We start from the raw sequence: 14452 nt of genomic DNA on the forward strand, positions 1-14452 counted from the left end.
ATAATTCACTTCGAGCCAGACAAATGTCTTATTCCAAACTAAGTCCTTTCCTCTTCTGTCGTAATGAGGTAGACTTGGGTGTGTTTTGTCAGACTTCAACCTCCTCCCAGCCTCTCAGCAAAAGTAGCTTCTGGACGTAAATGACTTCACACCACAGTTTGTGTGTCAATACATCTGAACTGGAGGGTGAACACCAATCGGATCTTCAGGTCTCTGGTACTGGCATGGAAAAATGATTTTCCACTCTAAGGTGGAACAATACTTACTGAACCCCATTGGTTCACCTCGTTGCTCCCTGCTGCGCTGACCTTTCTCTCTGATTACAGCACGGTTCCCCCTCAGCTGCCTGACATTTCCCTTTCCAACCTCTGTGTTCGTTGCACACTGCCGGGACCAAACAACCAGTTCAGAAAGTTCAAAAAAAAAGAAGCCAGCCAAGCAGTTGGCCAGGATACCACCGCCGCTTGTCAACACACACAAAGGTGTATCATCCTGGAAGGCAGTTCCACTCTCATGTCTCAGGTCATAACTGTGCACATGAGCTGCAGGAAGACATTCATCGTATCATCATTCGAACAGTAGGGGGTCCTGCCCTCTGGGGGCCTGCTCCGGCCTGCCCAGTGTGTCTGCTCACCTGTCCCATCATCCACAGGGTCAGCCCTGCCCCCTGGGTCAGACACCCCTGTCCACATGCATCAGGGCGCCAGCGTGAAAACAGACGCTTCTTTTTTTTTGTTCCGGAATAATGCATCCAAATATAGCCTGTGACTTGCGTCACACTTCACGCCTCACATGCCCGCTGTGAAGGAGGCATAGAGATCAATGCTCCGCTCCGCCCTCCTCCCACCCCCAACCCCCCGTCCCCTCCTCTTCCTCCTTCCCCACGCCCCCCCTCTCCTCCTCCGCCTCTGAGACACGGAGGTGTGCGATCCCTCTCACACATCTGTCAGCCGAGGGCGGGAGGTCACCTGCTCATCCCTGTGAGAAGAGATAGAATGAAACGCCTTTGCATGCCAGACCGAGGCTTAGAAATGAACATCGATGAGCTTAGAGAGACCCGAGGGGAGACTGCAAGCGCGGCGCGTGCCCTGTGGTGAGACTGACATGGGGATGAGAGGGGACATGTGGGGATGAAGAACCGAGCCAAGGTGACGAGGGATGTATATTGACATGTAATCAAATCCACAGATAGTGGAATGGAGAAGTCAATGCAGGGTGGGGGATTGAGGTCAGAACAGAGAGAGCATCTAGTTTTCACACACTTCCATCACAAATGACTTAGCCACAAGTGGTCAGGCAGCTCGTGGTAGAGGAGTTCTGCAGTTTTAAAAATATATATAGCATCCAAGTCTGGGAAAGCTGCATAAAAATTGTATTGGCAGTGAAAGAAGTGTATGGTGTGTGTCCTAGTGTATGATGGGAGTGTCTTAGTGTGTGTGTGTGTGTGTGTGTGTGTGTGTGTGTGTGTGTGTCTTTAGCAGCAGCTTCCCAGTCCACACAGTGAGGCAGACACCTGGTGGGTTGATGAGCCCTGGGTAGCTGCTCCTTAAACAAGCTGTCAACCCTCGTACATCTGTGGTCTCTGGCTGGCCTGGCCTGATCACATCTGATTACTGTCTCTGACTGAAGTGCATGGGGAGCGAGATGAGAGGGAAGGTGAGCGGAGGAAAAGAGAGGATGGTAGGCAAGGTGAGGAGGGGAGAGGGGAGGATAGTAGAGGGACGATGGGGAGGAAGAGGTGAGGAGAGCAGAAGAGAACAAAGACTTTTGGACTAGCTGAGCTGAAGCCGAAGCGCAGCGTCTGATCATTTGTAATTCAGCGACTGATTATTAACACTTAAATCAAATCAAATCAAATCAAATTTATTTGTATAGCCCTTTTTACACGCAAGCATGTCACAGAGGGCTTCACATACGCCCATAGAACTGCCCCTCAACCAACCAACCAACTTGACACCTGTTAATCGAACCTGGAAAGTTCATGGGCATATTTATAGGAGATCTCTCTCTCTCTCTCTTTCTCTCTCTCTCTCTCTCTCTCTCTCTCTCTCTCTCTCTCTCTCTCTCTCTCTCTCTTTCTCTCTCTGTGCCCTCAGACATACACAGAGGCAAGTCTGATGGGTTCTAATACAGAGAAGGCCGCCGGCTCCGACGACATGAAAAGGATAATGGAATTGGACGATGACTGGGCTGATGGGCTGAGAGTCTTTTGTGGCCCGAGGGAAACAGCTGGATGATTTGCTTTGGCAAACTGACAGAACCAGGCTGTAAGACACAACATTCTAACACAGAACACATAAGAGCATGAGGCAAAGATATGTAGCACAAATTTGTCCTCAAAAAAGGAACAAATACTTTTTCCGGATAACTAAATTAGACAACGTTGAGGCTGTGCATGTGTGTCCTGTCATGGCCAGGGCTTGTCAAAGCTTTGGTCCCTTCCAAAGCCCATGTCAAGTGAATGCATTATGTGTGGGTGCAGCTAGGGACGGCAGCAGGAATTCTAGCCCCTCCACTACCTGACCCTGTCATCTTCATTCAGCCTTCTCTACCAGGAGGCTGGGCTTGGGGCTGGGCTGGGCCTTCCTGCTGCTGTGTCAAGGACAATCTTAGCTAAGAAGCTTCAAACAGGGAGAACTGCCTTACCCTCTAATCCACTCAGATGTGTTAGTGTTTTAGTTAGACTTGTCAGAACCACCCGGCCTGTGGTTGTGTTTGTAGTGTTTAAAATTGGAATTGGAGTTGTGTGATTCTTGCTACCACTGTAGGATTTTACACTCCCGTCTGTACAAGGAGTGAATGTAACAATTTGCAGTGAATGTACTGTAATCAGAATTCACAATCAATGAATCTTACTCGTGTTTAAAAAACACACAATGAGAGAATGCCTGCATGTGTGTGTGTGTGCATGTGTGTGTGCATGTGTGTGTGTGTGTGTGTGTGTGTAGGGCAGAGCTAGTTTGTTATTCTTCCCTGACTCCCTGCTGCCTAGCACCCGCTCTCTGTTCCGACTCAGCAGGGATTAGGCAGAGCTTGAGCTTGAGTAAGACTCACACACACACACACCGCCTCACAAAGCGCCACACAGCAGACTCACACACACACCCACACACACACCCACACACACACACACACTGTGGTCGTGGTCGAGAGAGAACGCCAGAGGCAGTTCTCTAAACAGTATAGGGATAGAGGTGTATAGACGAAGATGAGAGAGGAGCCAAGATCACTCCCTCCTCTGCCTTAGCGAGGAGATGTGACCCAATCCCTGCATTTGGTGAGTGCCATCATGTGTCTTGTCTTATCACTGCTTGATGTGTCAGTGCCGCGTAGAAACACCAGTGTGCGCATTTGCAGCCCACATGTTTGTAGGTGCGCTTCCTTACTCCAGTGCCTGGGTGTTTGTTTGTGCGCCGTACGTGAGAGTTTGTGGACAAGGTTCAGTGTGTGTGTGGCTTATGAGGAATTGTTGATGTTTGTCATGCTGCAGCTATTTCATTTGGGCTGCGACACTTCATTTGCGTTATTTAAATAGTTCTCCGGGATGCTTGGATTGATGATGGATTCTCTGGCAGTCGTGCTTCACCTCATAACACGGGTGTATTAGCTTGGTAAATGTACCTTGACTGAGCCGTCCACAGGATGTGATGAGGTCATCTGACAGGGCAGTGGACTCGTTTGTCACAGCCTCCAGCGTACCTAGAGGAACAATCCCAGGCCAACACGTCAGCAATACCTCTCTCTCTGAGGCTGACTCACCTAGCATTGACAATTAATCGTCTAAACAGAACATGAGACTGATCAGATGTTATTGTTTAGAGCTATATACACATTACAGAGCAAAATATATTTTAACTATGTATCTATGAGGTTAGCGCAATAAGCTAACTTCACTAGACGGACAGGGGGCGATGATGAACACTAACATTAACTGCTCTCGAAAAACGTTATTAAACATATTATTAAACATCATTAAACAGTAAACATCAAACGTCACCAGTCATATTATGACAAAGGGGGAGCATGTCAGCTGATTATGGTGTCACTTATAGCCATCTTATCCAAACAAACACATGAAATGTAGGGCAGAGGAATTATCTAAATGGATTAGCAGACGCCAGTTAGTGCCCTAGCTGTGAGTTCACAGAGAACAGAACGTTGTGGTTCAGTATGGTATGCTTTTATCCTCTTGTATGCGCAGAGAGAGAGGGAGGGAGAGGGAGAGAGAGAGGGACAGAGAGAGGGAGAGAGAGAGAGAGAGAGAGAGAGAGAGAGAGAGAGAGAGAGAGAGAGTAGCCATTTTAGCCATGCTCCACAACCAATCATGAACTGAAGCAGCAAAATGGTGAAGGGGGTAATTGAAGTCTCCAAAGGCCATGGAAACAGCTTGTTCGGTTCAGACTGCCCGTCGTACCACTGTGATCTTTATCCAAGACTACAGAATGTTTTAATTTGTTGCCTCACAAGTGATGTTATATCTAATAACAGCAGACTTGTGTTGTTGTTCAACGACACCACCACACACACTCACGTATATACTTGAATCCTTGGGTGCTCCTAATATCATTTCCATGTAGAGTGTTAAGGTTTGCTTGATGTACAGCTGGTATCCAGTGAGCATACTCTTCTTCAGAATGAATAGATCTTGTTCAGATCTTTCAATGTAAGGAGTTTTTGAAAAGACGATATTTATGAGGCTGAGATCACTCTGGAAGGACTGTCTTTCCTATTTTATGGTGTTAAATAACAGGAACCATGTTTGTGTCGCTGTTGTTGGAATCACATTGGCTACCTTGCCCTGTCCCTTAATTAGCAGTAACTACAGAGAGAGAAACAATTGCATGCCATGTATGCATGTCTTGCATTAGTTCTTTCAAGGGTAAAGATTAAAGGTGGGTAACTGGACATCATGGTTCAGTGCTTGTGTAAGTTATATTGGTTAGTCACTCCGCTGTATAAAAACTGCCCAGCTGTGCCATTGAAAAGCTAGCTATATGCTTGGTGGTGTAGCCGGCTAATGAGATGTTTATGAAAGGTGGTCCTTGCATGCAAGAGTAAGGAGTACCCCGTGTGACCCTAGTGTGGGCAAGAGAGGGAGGACAGTTTGCTAGCCCCAGACCAGCCCAGTCTGCTAGCCCCAGAGAGAGTGAGTGTGTGTGTGTCTCAGCAGCACGTCAGTCCTGGATAAACCCAGGGACCACGATCGATACTGAGCTGAGTCCCCGCCAGGTGGGGGGTATGGGTGGGGTAGGGAGGTGGAGGACTTGTGGGGGGAGGGGGTGTTTGAGGGGGAACTTTCTTCCTCCCTCCATCCCCCCTTCCCTCCCTGACTATCACTCCATACATCATCCACTTTGCCATGAGGGTTAATGTTAACACCTTATACAGACCCCTGGATCAAATCCACAGGGCAGAACTCAAACCCTAAATCCTAGGATCAACACAGCACAATCCTAGAGTCAACAGAGTCCCAGCAGTGGATTGAATAGGGAGCTAATGATTGGTGCCCGACAATTCTACCTACTGTGCATCGCTTCCACTCCTTCTGCTCTGACTACTCTTTGAGACACCCACAAACACACATTGGATTGCTGAGCCTACAGATAGATACAGTCACTAGAGTGCGGCTTGTCTGGGTTGATATATGTTTGGAAACTGCACGGGGCAGCTCGGATCCAAGACGGATTTGAGAGACCGCAGATAGAGTGCGGCTAGTCTGGTTTGCTATATGTTTTAGATCTATTACTTTTATCACTTGTATTATTGTTTTTGTTGATTTTATGTAAAGCACCTTGAGCTGCAATTCCTGTATGAAATGTGCTATATAAATACAGTCTTACTTACTTACTAAATAATGTTTCATTTTCAAAATTACATTCACGTCTTTAATGCTGAGAAACTGTTTACATTTGACCTCCAATCAGAACTACACCCAGCAGTTGTATCACCCACGGTAACCTGCTGTAATCCCTCGAAGACATGATTTGGGCAGGCACAAGATCCCATGTGTTTGGCACTGCCCAACCCCTCTCCCCTATGTATGGAGTATCCTGGCAACAGTGACGGGGGGGGGGGGCAGAGGTGAAGCAGTCGTTTTGCTGTGCCATCCATCACACAGAGACAGGAAGAAGGGGAGGGATCTGTGTGTGTGTGTGTGTGTGTGTGTCAGAGTCTGAATGAAAGCTCGCGAGGCAGGACTTGACAACTGACATTCTCTGGGGTCCAGGGTCAAGGGGAGAAGGCTGAAATTAACATGACAGATACGTGATGCTCAACAGGGTCTCCATACTCATTTGTTTGCGTCCTGTCACTCAGAGACGCTGGATCTCAACACGCTGAACGGAGACATCACACACCCAGCCTGTTCACACACACTGCTCCTCATCCAGGCCAGGGTCAGGCTGACCCCATACCCCCGTAAGAACTCCTCAGATAAGGAGTGGGTGATGCAGCTTTACAATTCCCTGTCTCTGACCTCAAATCATTTCAGTCAAGGCACGTATTGATTTTCACATCTATTCATTGCCATAGATGTGGAAACCATAAGCAAGCAACATACATACAATACGAGGCAGAGAGCATGTAGACAGTTAGTCCTCCTGATGGATAGTACCATGCAGACGGCATGAGGGACATGGGGATGGTAGAGGAGCAGCACAGAATCATACACCAACCGTGGGGGAGTGTTTGTGCGTCTGTGCAGCAGTCCTATTTCCGCTTTACCCGACATGGCCCCACACATGGCCCTCTTCACAGTTTTGGTCTAAAGAACATTTGAGCAAGTGGAGTCTCAAAGGAGAATACTGATCTTGCCAGCCTCATCTGCTCAGGTAGGCTATTCCAGAGGTTAGGGTCCCTGATGGCAAAGGCACAATCTTCCTGGCATTTCCTCATAGAGTTTGGCTAACAGCTAACAAGGCTCTTCGAGGTCGGAGGATATTAGGCTGTGTTAGCTCAGTGATCAACTTGGAGGGCAAGACCCTGTAGTGCCTCTTCTGATGAACAGTCAGGAGGCAACAAGAGCGAGGAAGATGAAATGAACGCATGACCACGTGTCTTAGGGAGGGGAGAAGGTAGGTTGGGGAGAGGAAGAGGGAGAGAGATGAGTCCCTGTGATGATCCTGTTAGTCAGGAAGAAAGCTGTGTTTGGTGTGGCAGTGCAGTACGTTTTTCTCTTTGGTCTTGACCAACACTGTAACACCTCATTCTTCAATTACAGTTTCCTTTTACTGTAATCGAAGAACTTTCTGGATCCACCACCTTTTTGATACATGGGAGTAATCCCTTTCTCACAATTTGATTGCTTCTGCGGCACAGCCCAATTAATACTGTGCTGTGTTTTTTTTATCTGAAGGCCAGGAAAGATAAACTGAACAACCTCGTAGCATGACATTCTCTCTTCCTCCTTTGTCTGGTTGTCATGTTGTATGTTGTATGTGAACAAATAGTTTGTGTTCAATAAGTAGTGTCTAATCGCTATTCTTGAATCACAAACAAATACCTCACTCTTAGCAGGTGCCAGTTGCTCCCTATCCATGAACATCCCGGTTTTGATGCTCTCACTGTGTATTTTATGCTTGCAGAAATGGGCAACTGTACAGTATGTTACATTGCTGTGTTGTCTCATTGTCTACATGATTTCTCTTGTAAACTCCCACTCCCCTTCAGATGTTAGAACCATTTCATTGTTCTGCGTTTGAGTGGTGAATGCCGCTGTTTCCTGCTGATTGTGAAGGAATGTGGCGTCACTGACAGTACTCATGCTGCCCATTTTAAGTTTCAAAGATGCTGCAGATCCTCCCAGTTGTCATTGTAAACATGGACTGATGTGTAAACCATGTGATGGCTGTATGTGAACGTTTACGTGTGTCCGGCTTTGAGAAAGCAACAAGCGCCCAGCTAGGATGACACATAGACCTAGCAGCTTAGAATTTTCATTTCATTTCCTCAACATCAGCGAGCACTGTCATAGTCACCTGGCCGTGAACAGTGCTGAGTCAGACTTGACTGATTTTACCTCCCTTAAGGGAATATGGCTCCAGTTCCTCTAGAGCATCATGGTGCTCTCACTCTTGGCCACAGAGTTTGGTGCCTCCATCACAGAGGATCTCACAGGCCTGGAGATTGAGCAGGGGAGGGCAGGCAGGAAGGAATCCGTGTCCATATTGGGGAACAGGTGGTGTACGCACCTGGTCTTATGTTAAGGTATGCAAATCACATTACACTAATTGGGACCCCTCATTGGCTTCTACTTGTCTATGAGGAAATAGCATACTGTTGCAAGCTGTAAGTAGTCGTGTCAAACAATGCAATAATCTTGTCCGGGTCAAGGGTTATAAAGAATCGTGTTTGGCGACTTTTTACATCTGCATACTCAGAAACGGTGTGCTGCCACGCCACAACTCATGTTGAAAGTAAAAATGGCTTTTTTGGTGTTCAACAATTGTCGATTTACGCTTCTAATGCAAGATTTTAGCATTAGCTTGCCATATGTATTTTTCACAGATAACACCAAGTGAGAGCTATATACTAGCTGGCTTATGTTAATGATCGATCTATGTGTGTCTAGAAAGTTACCCTCTGTTCCACCTGCAGTTCCCTTGGTAGTTGCATCTGTCCTTTCTTGCCGTGTTCTAGGCCTACTGTATCTGAGCTGGATCAGACACATTGAAGGTCCATCTCACCGCCGGGTCATTCCAGGCCAAACAAGGAGATGAGGTGATCTCGCAGCACACAGCATCAGCAGCAGAGCCTTGGGCCCACAGTCAGGACAGAAGCTGTATATTCTGGAAGGACTCCCTCCCTTGCACTGGCGCTGCTCTGCGGGCTCATGATTACACACCGGTGCTGCTGTTTGTTGTTTGTTTGAGCCCTTTTGTGAGCGATCAGCATGACCTACTTTCAAACCGTACGATCACGTCAAAGGACTCAACTTTGCAGTGTGTGTGACGACCATGGGTGCATGCTGGGAAGTGTGCAATTGGTTGGTGAATGGCACTAGGTATTGTGCGTGTCCATGTCTATGGGTGACTGTGCAGTGTGTATGCACTGCTTTTGTATTTGAACAGCAGTAACTGTACGTGTCCAATACAGAGATGTACGTGACATGATACTAGCCTGCCATGTTCTACAGAGATCAGAGATCTAAACGTTCTTTGGCACTCATTGTTGACTAACTGTTCTTGTCTACATTAATTTGCTCTGACAAGCATCAGGCTGTGAGGAGGGTCATGAAGGATTTTTTTATTTAGGGGGGAGGAGTCTGCAGAGTACAGTCCATGTATTCCTCTTTCGGTTTGCGTATAATCCTTTTAAAGTGAGAGTATTATACGCTGTCCCACCCACATTTGAAATCAAACCCCCAGCCGTGACACACATACACAGCATGCGGTGTACAGACAGCCCATGTGAGCAAGAGACCGGCCAGCGTGTGAAAGACTTGGAGGGACAGTAGCCTTATCGTGACCAACCATGCAGCCTCTTACTTTCCAGCTCATCAACCAGCAGCAGATTACCCCCCCCACCCCCCTCAATCTCTGTATTGTTTTCCAGGGGAAGCATGGGGGTGCTGTGCAGTGTGGCTGGCGCAGGGCTAGTCTGCGCAGGGGGATTAGCTCCATTTGTCACGAGATGACTGCCAGCAGCACACACACAAGTGTCCGAAAAGGCTGCTCAGATTAATGGTTTAAAGAGAAATTGTATTTTTCCACTTGGATTTGATCAATTGGACACATTGTTCCACATCTCTCTCTCTCTCTCTCTCTCTCTCTCTCTCTCTCTTTCTCTCTTTCTCTCTCTCTCTTTCTCTCCTTCTCTCTCTCTCTCTCTCTCTCTCTCTCTCTATCTCTCTCCATTTATTTATCTCTCTCTCTCTCTTTATCTCTCTCTCGGTCTCTTTCTCTTTCTCACCATACAGAATGGAACTGGCTTTGCAATCTTCAATAGAGTGTTCACTCCCTCCTCACACTCCATTGCATCCAATCAGATAGCAGGAGGGAGGGTCAGAGCCCCAGGTTCAAGGTGCTTGCAGAAGCAAGGTCTCAGATGAGCACTGCACCTGCAGGGTTTCAGATGAGCACTGCTACTGCAGGGTTTGTGTTGCTGGTCGTAGGGCTGTGGCTGCTGCTTGTACAGGGGCTATGGTCAGTGCTCAGGCCTCCGACATCACTTTCTGTAAGTTGGACGCTTCCACACTTTCCTGAGTAGCTGAAAGAGAGCCTTTTCTTTATCCTCTTTTGCTCTCCTTTTTCCAGACACACCTGTGAAGGGACCTGTCTGAATGCCTTCTGACAGCCCAACCCCCACCCCTCTTTTCCTGAATTTTATGACATAAAAATAGTTGTTAGGGACAATTTGAGTGCCATCATGGTATGGCAGTTCAGAGGCACAAGTGGTTGCAGAAAACCTGTTATGAGGGAGGAAGTAAATGTTAATGTTGATTTTGTTTTGGCACTGTACCATATTGTTTTGACAGACACACTGTACACATATACTCACTGACAATTTTCATTACACTCCTTTGAGATACAACCTCTATCACCTCTACAACTTCTAGCATTCCAGTATGGAGTCAGATGGCAGCTAGTACTCTGAAGGTTGCCAGATCGATTCCTGTGTCAAATGATGTTGTGTCCTCGGGCAAGGCACTTCCCTCTGGGAGAATATCCCTGTACTTACTGTAAGTCGCTCTGGATAAGAGCGTCTGCTAAATGAGTAAATGTGAATGTATTAAACCAGTGAAAGCAATTACAATATGTGCGGCAATTGCTTTGCCTCAAACCATCACTTTGTATTGTACAAATGTCTCCACCTACAAAACGTGTATGATGTGACAGTAGCATGTTGCAGTTGTTTAGCTCAGTAGGAGGGCAGAGGCCCTTGGGTGGCAATTCAAGCTGCCTACCTTAACAGTTTGTGTCTCCAGTCTATGATGTCACAAATTCACTGGACCTACATTCAAATCTTATTTCTGCATCAAATACAATTTCCTACATGTTTTTTTTGTTGTTTTTTTTACAAGGAAATGGAACACACTCAACATGCCCACACATGCAAAGAGGCCTAGCCTTTCCCATGCGGTTTACTCTGTCTCTATGGTGATGGGAGTAAACAGCCCTACTGTGCCTTGATGGTTTCCTGCTGGCAACACTTATCCAGCTGTTTGTGAGTTGGGGGTTGAACAGGTAACATTTCCTCAGGCCTGGATGAGTTCCATAGGTTCCATAGAATAGTTTATTTGCATACATTGCAAAACAGCAGTCTATCAGCAGTCCCAAACATCTGCAGATAGGGAACAATATCCTTCTTCTCTCTTACTAGCTTGGGCGAACAAAGTAGAGTTGCCAGACTGCACAAGTACAGGATTCTCTCAGGAAGATGGAAGAAGCAACATGAGGGGTAGCAAGTCCTGAGCTCACTGACTAACAAACTTGACTAAAACAGGCAAAACTGTTTCGGGTCCTCTCTGCATAGTAGTGAGAAGTGAGTGAAAAAACTATGTAAAATATTCTGCAGAAGCCTAGTATATAAATGTATATGATTACGTGACAAAAAAATATATATATTTGAAATAAATATATCAATAAAAGCATTAATGAATATTTCAAAGCAGAATACACACAGGGTAGTCCATAACAAGAGGCATGGGAGACATGGTAGTACAGCCCAGATGGTCAGGCACAGCAGTGTTCATTTCACAATGAAGATTGTGAGAAAATTATTTTGTCAACAACCTGTTCTCAACTAGACAAGACACTGATGAGACGCAAATAAATCTGACGAGACTAAACCAGAAAATTGCCCTGATCAAGCTTTGGATTCAGACATAAGAAGTGTGCCATATGAACATGTGTGTCTCTTATTCGGTTGAGCTCTCAGTTGGAAAAAAGCAGGCATGGCTAATATCACTCTTGCATGGTTAATATCTCTCACATTTCACATGTATCTGCACTCTCTGTCCTTATCCCTATACCTTTCTTTCTCTGGCTCCCCGGCCCCATGCAGGTGAACAGAATAGTTAGATGAAGGCCAAGTGAAGGATTCGCAATGGGTGGTTAGACTGTTCTCACATGCGTGCTTCCAATAGTGACCATCATGAAGTCAGTTCAGCCAGGAGACTCAGGCAGCAGTTTAGCATAAGACACATAGGTGAAGGATTTAGAATTGTATTTCTATAGCCCTTTACTATCAACGTCACAGAGGACTTCCAGTGTGCCCATAGAACTTACCCAAAGCCCTCAAAGAAGACATAGAACAACTCCAGGGAAAACTAAAGGGAAAAATGGAAGAATCCTTGGAAGCAGCAACTCAGTGAGTGATCCTCTCCTCCAGAGACGAAGAGGACTCTGCTCAAGAAATGCAACTTGAGACTTCATTTTGACATCAGTGACGGAGAGCTTACATATCAGTCATTCCCCTCCTGACAGATCGAGCGACGACAGCACCAAGGGCGTGCACAATGCACCTACCGAGTAGCATGTCGATAAAACGTGTGGGTTCCTGGTCTGGGAGGTGGACAGGATGTGTGTCATGCGTCTTGGCGACCTTGCCGCTGACGCAATGAGCCCCCGGAGTGTCCTGCCTGAACAGCCTGATCCAGGTTGGAGAGTTGATCTGTAACCCTGGAGCTATTGTGAGTGAGAAGTAGTCAGAAGTAGAGGAAGGGGCAGCTAACGAGAAAAAAAAGAAACAAAAAGAAAGGTGTAATGGAAAGAGAGAGAGATAAAAAGAGTGAGAGAACCAGAGGGGGAGAGGGGGAGAGGGGGAGAGGGGGAGAGGGGGAGGCAAGATGATGGTGTTTCTTAAGCCCAGTGCAGACAGAAGCACGTGTGCTTGGTCTTTAACATGCACAGAGGAGAACCTCAATGAGAGGCCAGAGTGATGGCAATTTCATTTCCCGGCAGAACCGCTCAGGAGTTAATTTCACATGCCCTCCAACCACCGCTGAATTGCACCAGGAGCCAGCTGCTCGTCAGAGAAGCGATGTTTCTGACTCCGCCTGGAGTCGCAAGCAGATGGACACGGCAGGGTTTCGAACGTGAAATACACGAATACACAATTGATATGGAATGTGTCTCAATCTCAGGAAGTCTTGGGCACCGTCCTGTTTTTGGGTTCCTCTGTTGACTCTGATAAGACCCCCGGGATAACAAGAATCTTCGCCTGTCTTGCGTGTCCTTTGTGTTCACATGAGTACCATGCTGTGTCCTGCTGTGAGTCACTCAATCATCTCAGATGGGGATATGGATTTCCAGTTTAGATTGTTATTAACGCTGAAGGAGTAGAAACATTTATCAATCATCCAATATGACACGCGTGCAGGGAGTGGCAACACCAGAACACACACACACACACACATGCTGGAGTGTCGACTGAAGAAATCATTTCTCTGCTTTTTTCCTCTCTGGCTGTCTATCCTCAAAGAGTATCCAGGAGCAGTGATCAGTCATGTCAACAGCGACCGGTGCAGACACTGTTGAGTCAAATGGGGGCAACATGTCTGCCCTAACCTGAGGACCAGAAAACACAGGTGAAGTTTGGCTGGTAACTGTGAGGAGCAGGATAGTATTTTGGTCTGTAGGAACAATTGCATTTAAGGAGACATATTTGAAATGTAATGCAGGATGTGTGTGATGCCAAGGATCATTCAACTGCTCTTCATGTCTGAGAGGCTTTCCAGTTGTCTAGGAGCAGATTTCTTCCTCACACAAGCAAGCAAGCAAACACACACACACACACACACAGAGCGAAACAGTGATTGAGTAGGTACACGTCTCTCTTCCTTCCGGTGTTTGTGATTTGGAAATGTGACCGTGAGTGTGATTAATGTTTAGTAATCAGAGGTCTGTAATAGGACATTATTCAGTCATTTAGGATCATTAATTGACTGCAAAGAAAGAAATAATTTATAAACTCTTCTAATTTGCTCAAAGTGACCAGCCACAATGTTCCAGCTTGCATCAGCTATGGGGTCCTTAGCTCAACATTAAGACTAGTAGTTGTTATCAATCTAATCATTCACACTTGTAACTCTCAGAAATAGCTTTATAAATCATTCTTTTGAAAACCAAAAAACAATTATGTTAGCATTGTTATTAAATTGAACCCCAACAGAAGATCCCATACTTCTCATTGCCTTTGTACTAAACATTGAGTACAACAGAAAGGATTACCAGAGTAAGGATGACTCTAGTATGGTAATGGGCAGGGTTCATCAATTTACCCTTCTGTGTGCGTGTGCATATATATGCACACATGCACATATGCACATGTGTGTGTGTGTGCCTCTGTGAATGTTTTTTCTGTGTGTTTGTGTGTATACATTTGTGTTTCCGAATACTCACATAGGTGTGTATGCTTGTGCTTCTGTGTGTGTGCATGTGTCACAACAGTGAATCTGCAAAGACGTTGGCTTCTTCTATTTTCCCATGTCATATGATGCAGTCAAAAGGGG

Source organism: Hypomesus nipponensis, chromosome 15 (genome assembly GCF_054491055.1).
Source record: "Hypomesus nipponensis isolate SF chromosome 15, ASM5449105v1, whole genome shotgun sequence".
NCBI classification, from domain to species: domain Eukaryota; kingdom Metazoa; phylum Chordata; class Actinopteri; order Osmeriformes; family Osmeridae; genus Hypomesus; species Hypomesus nipponensis.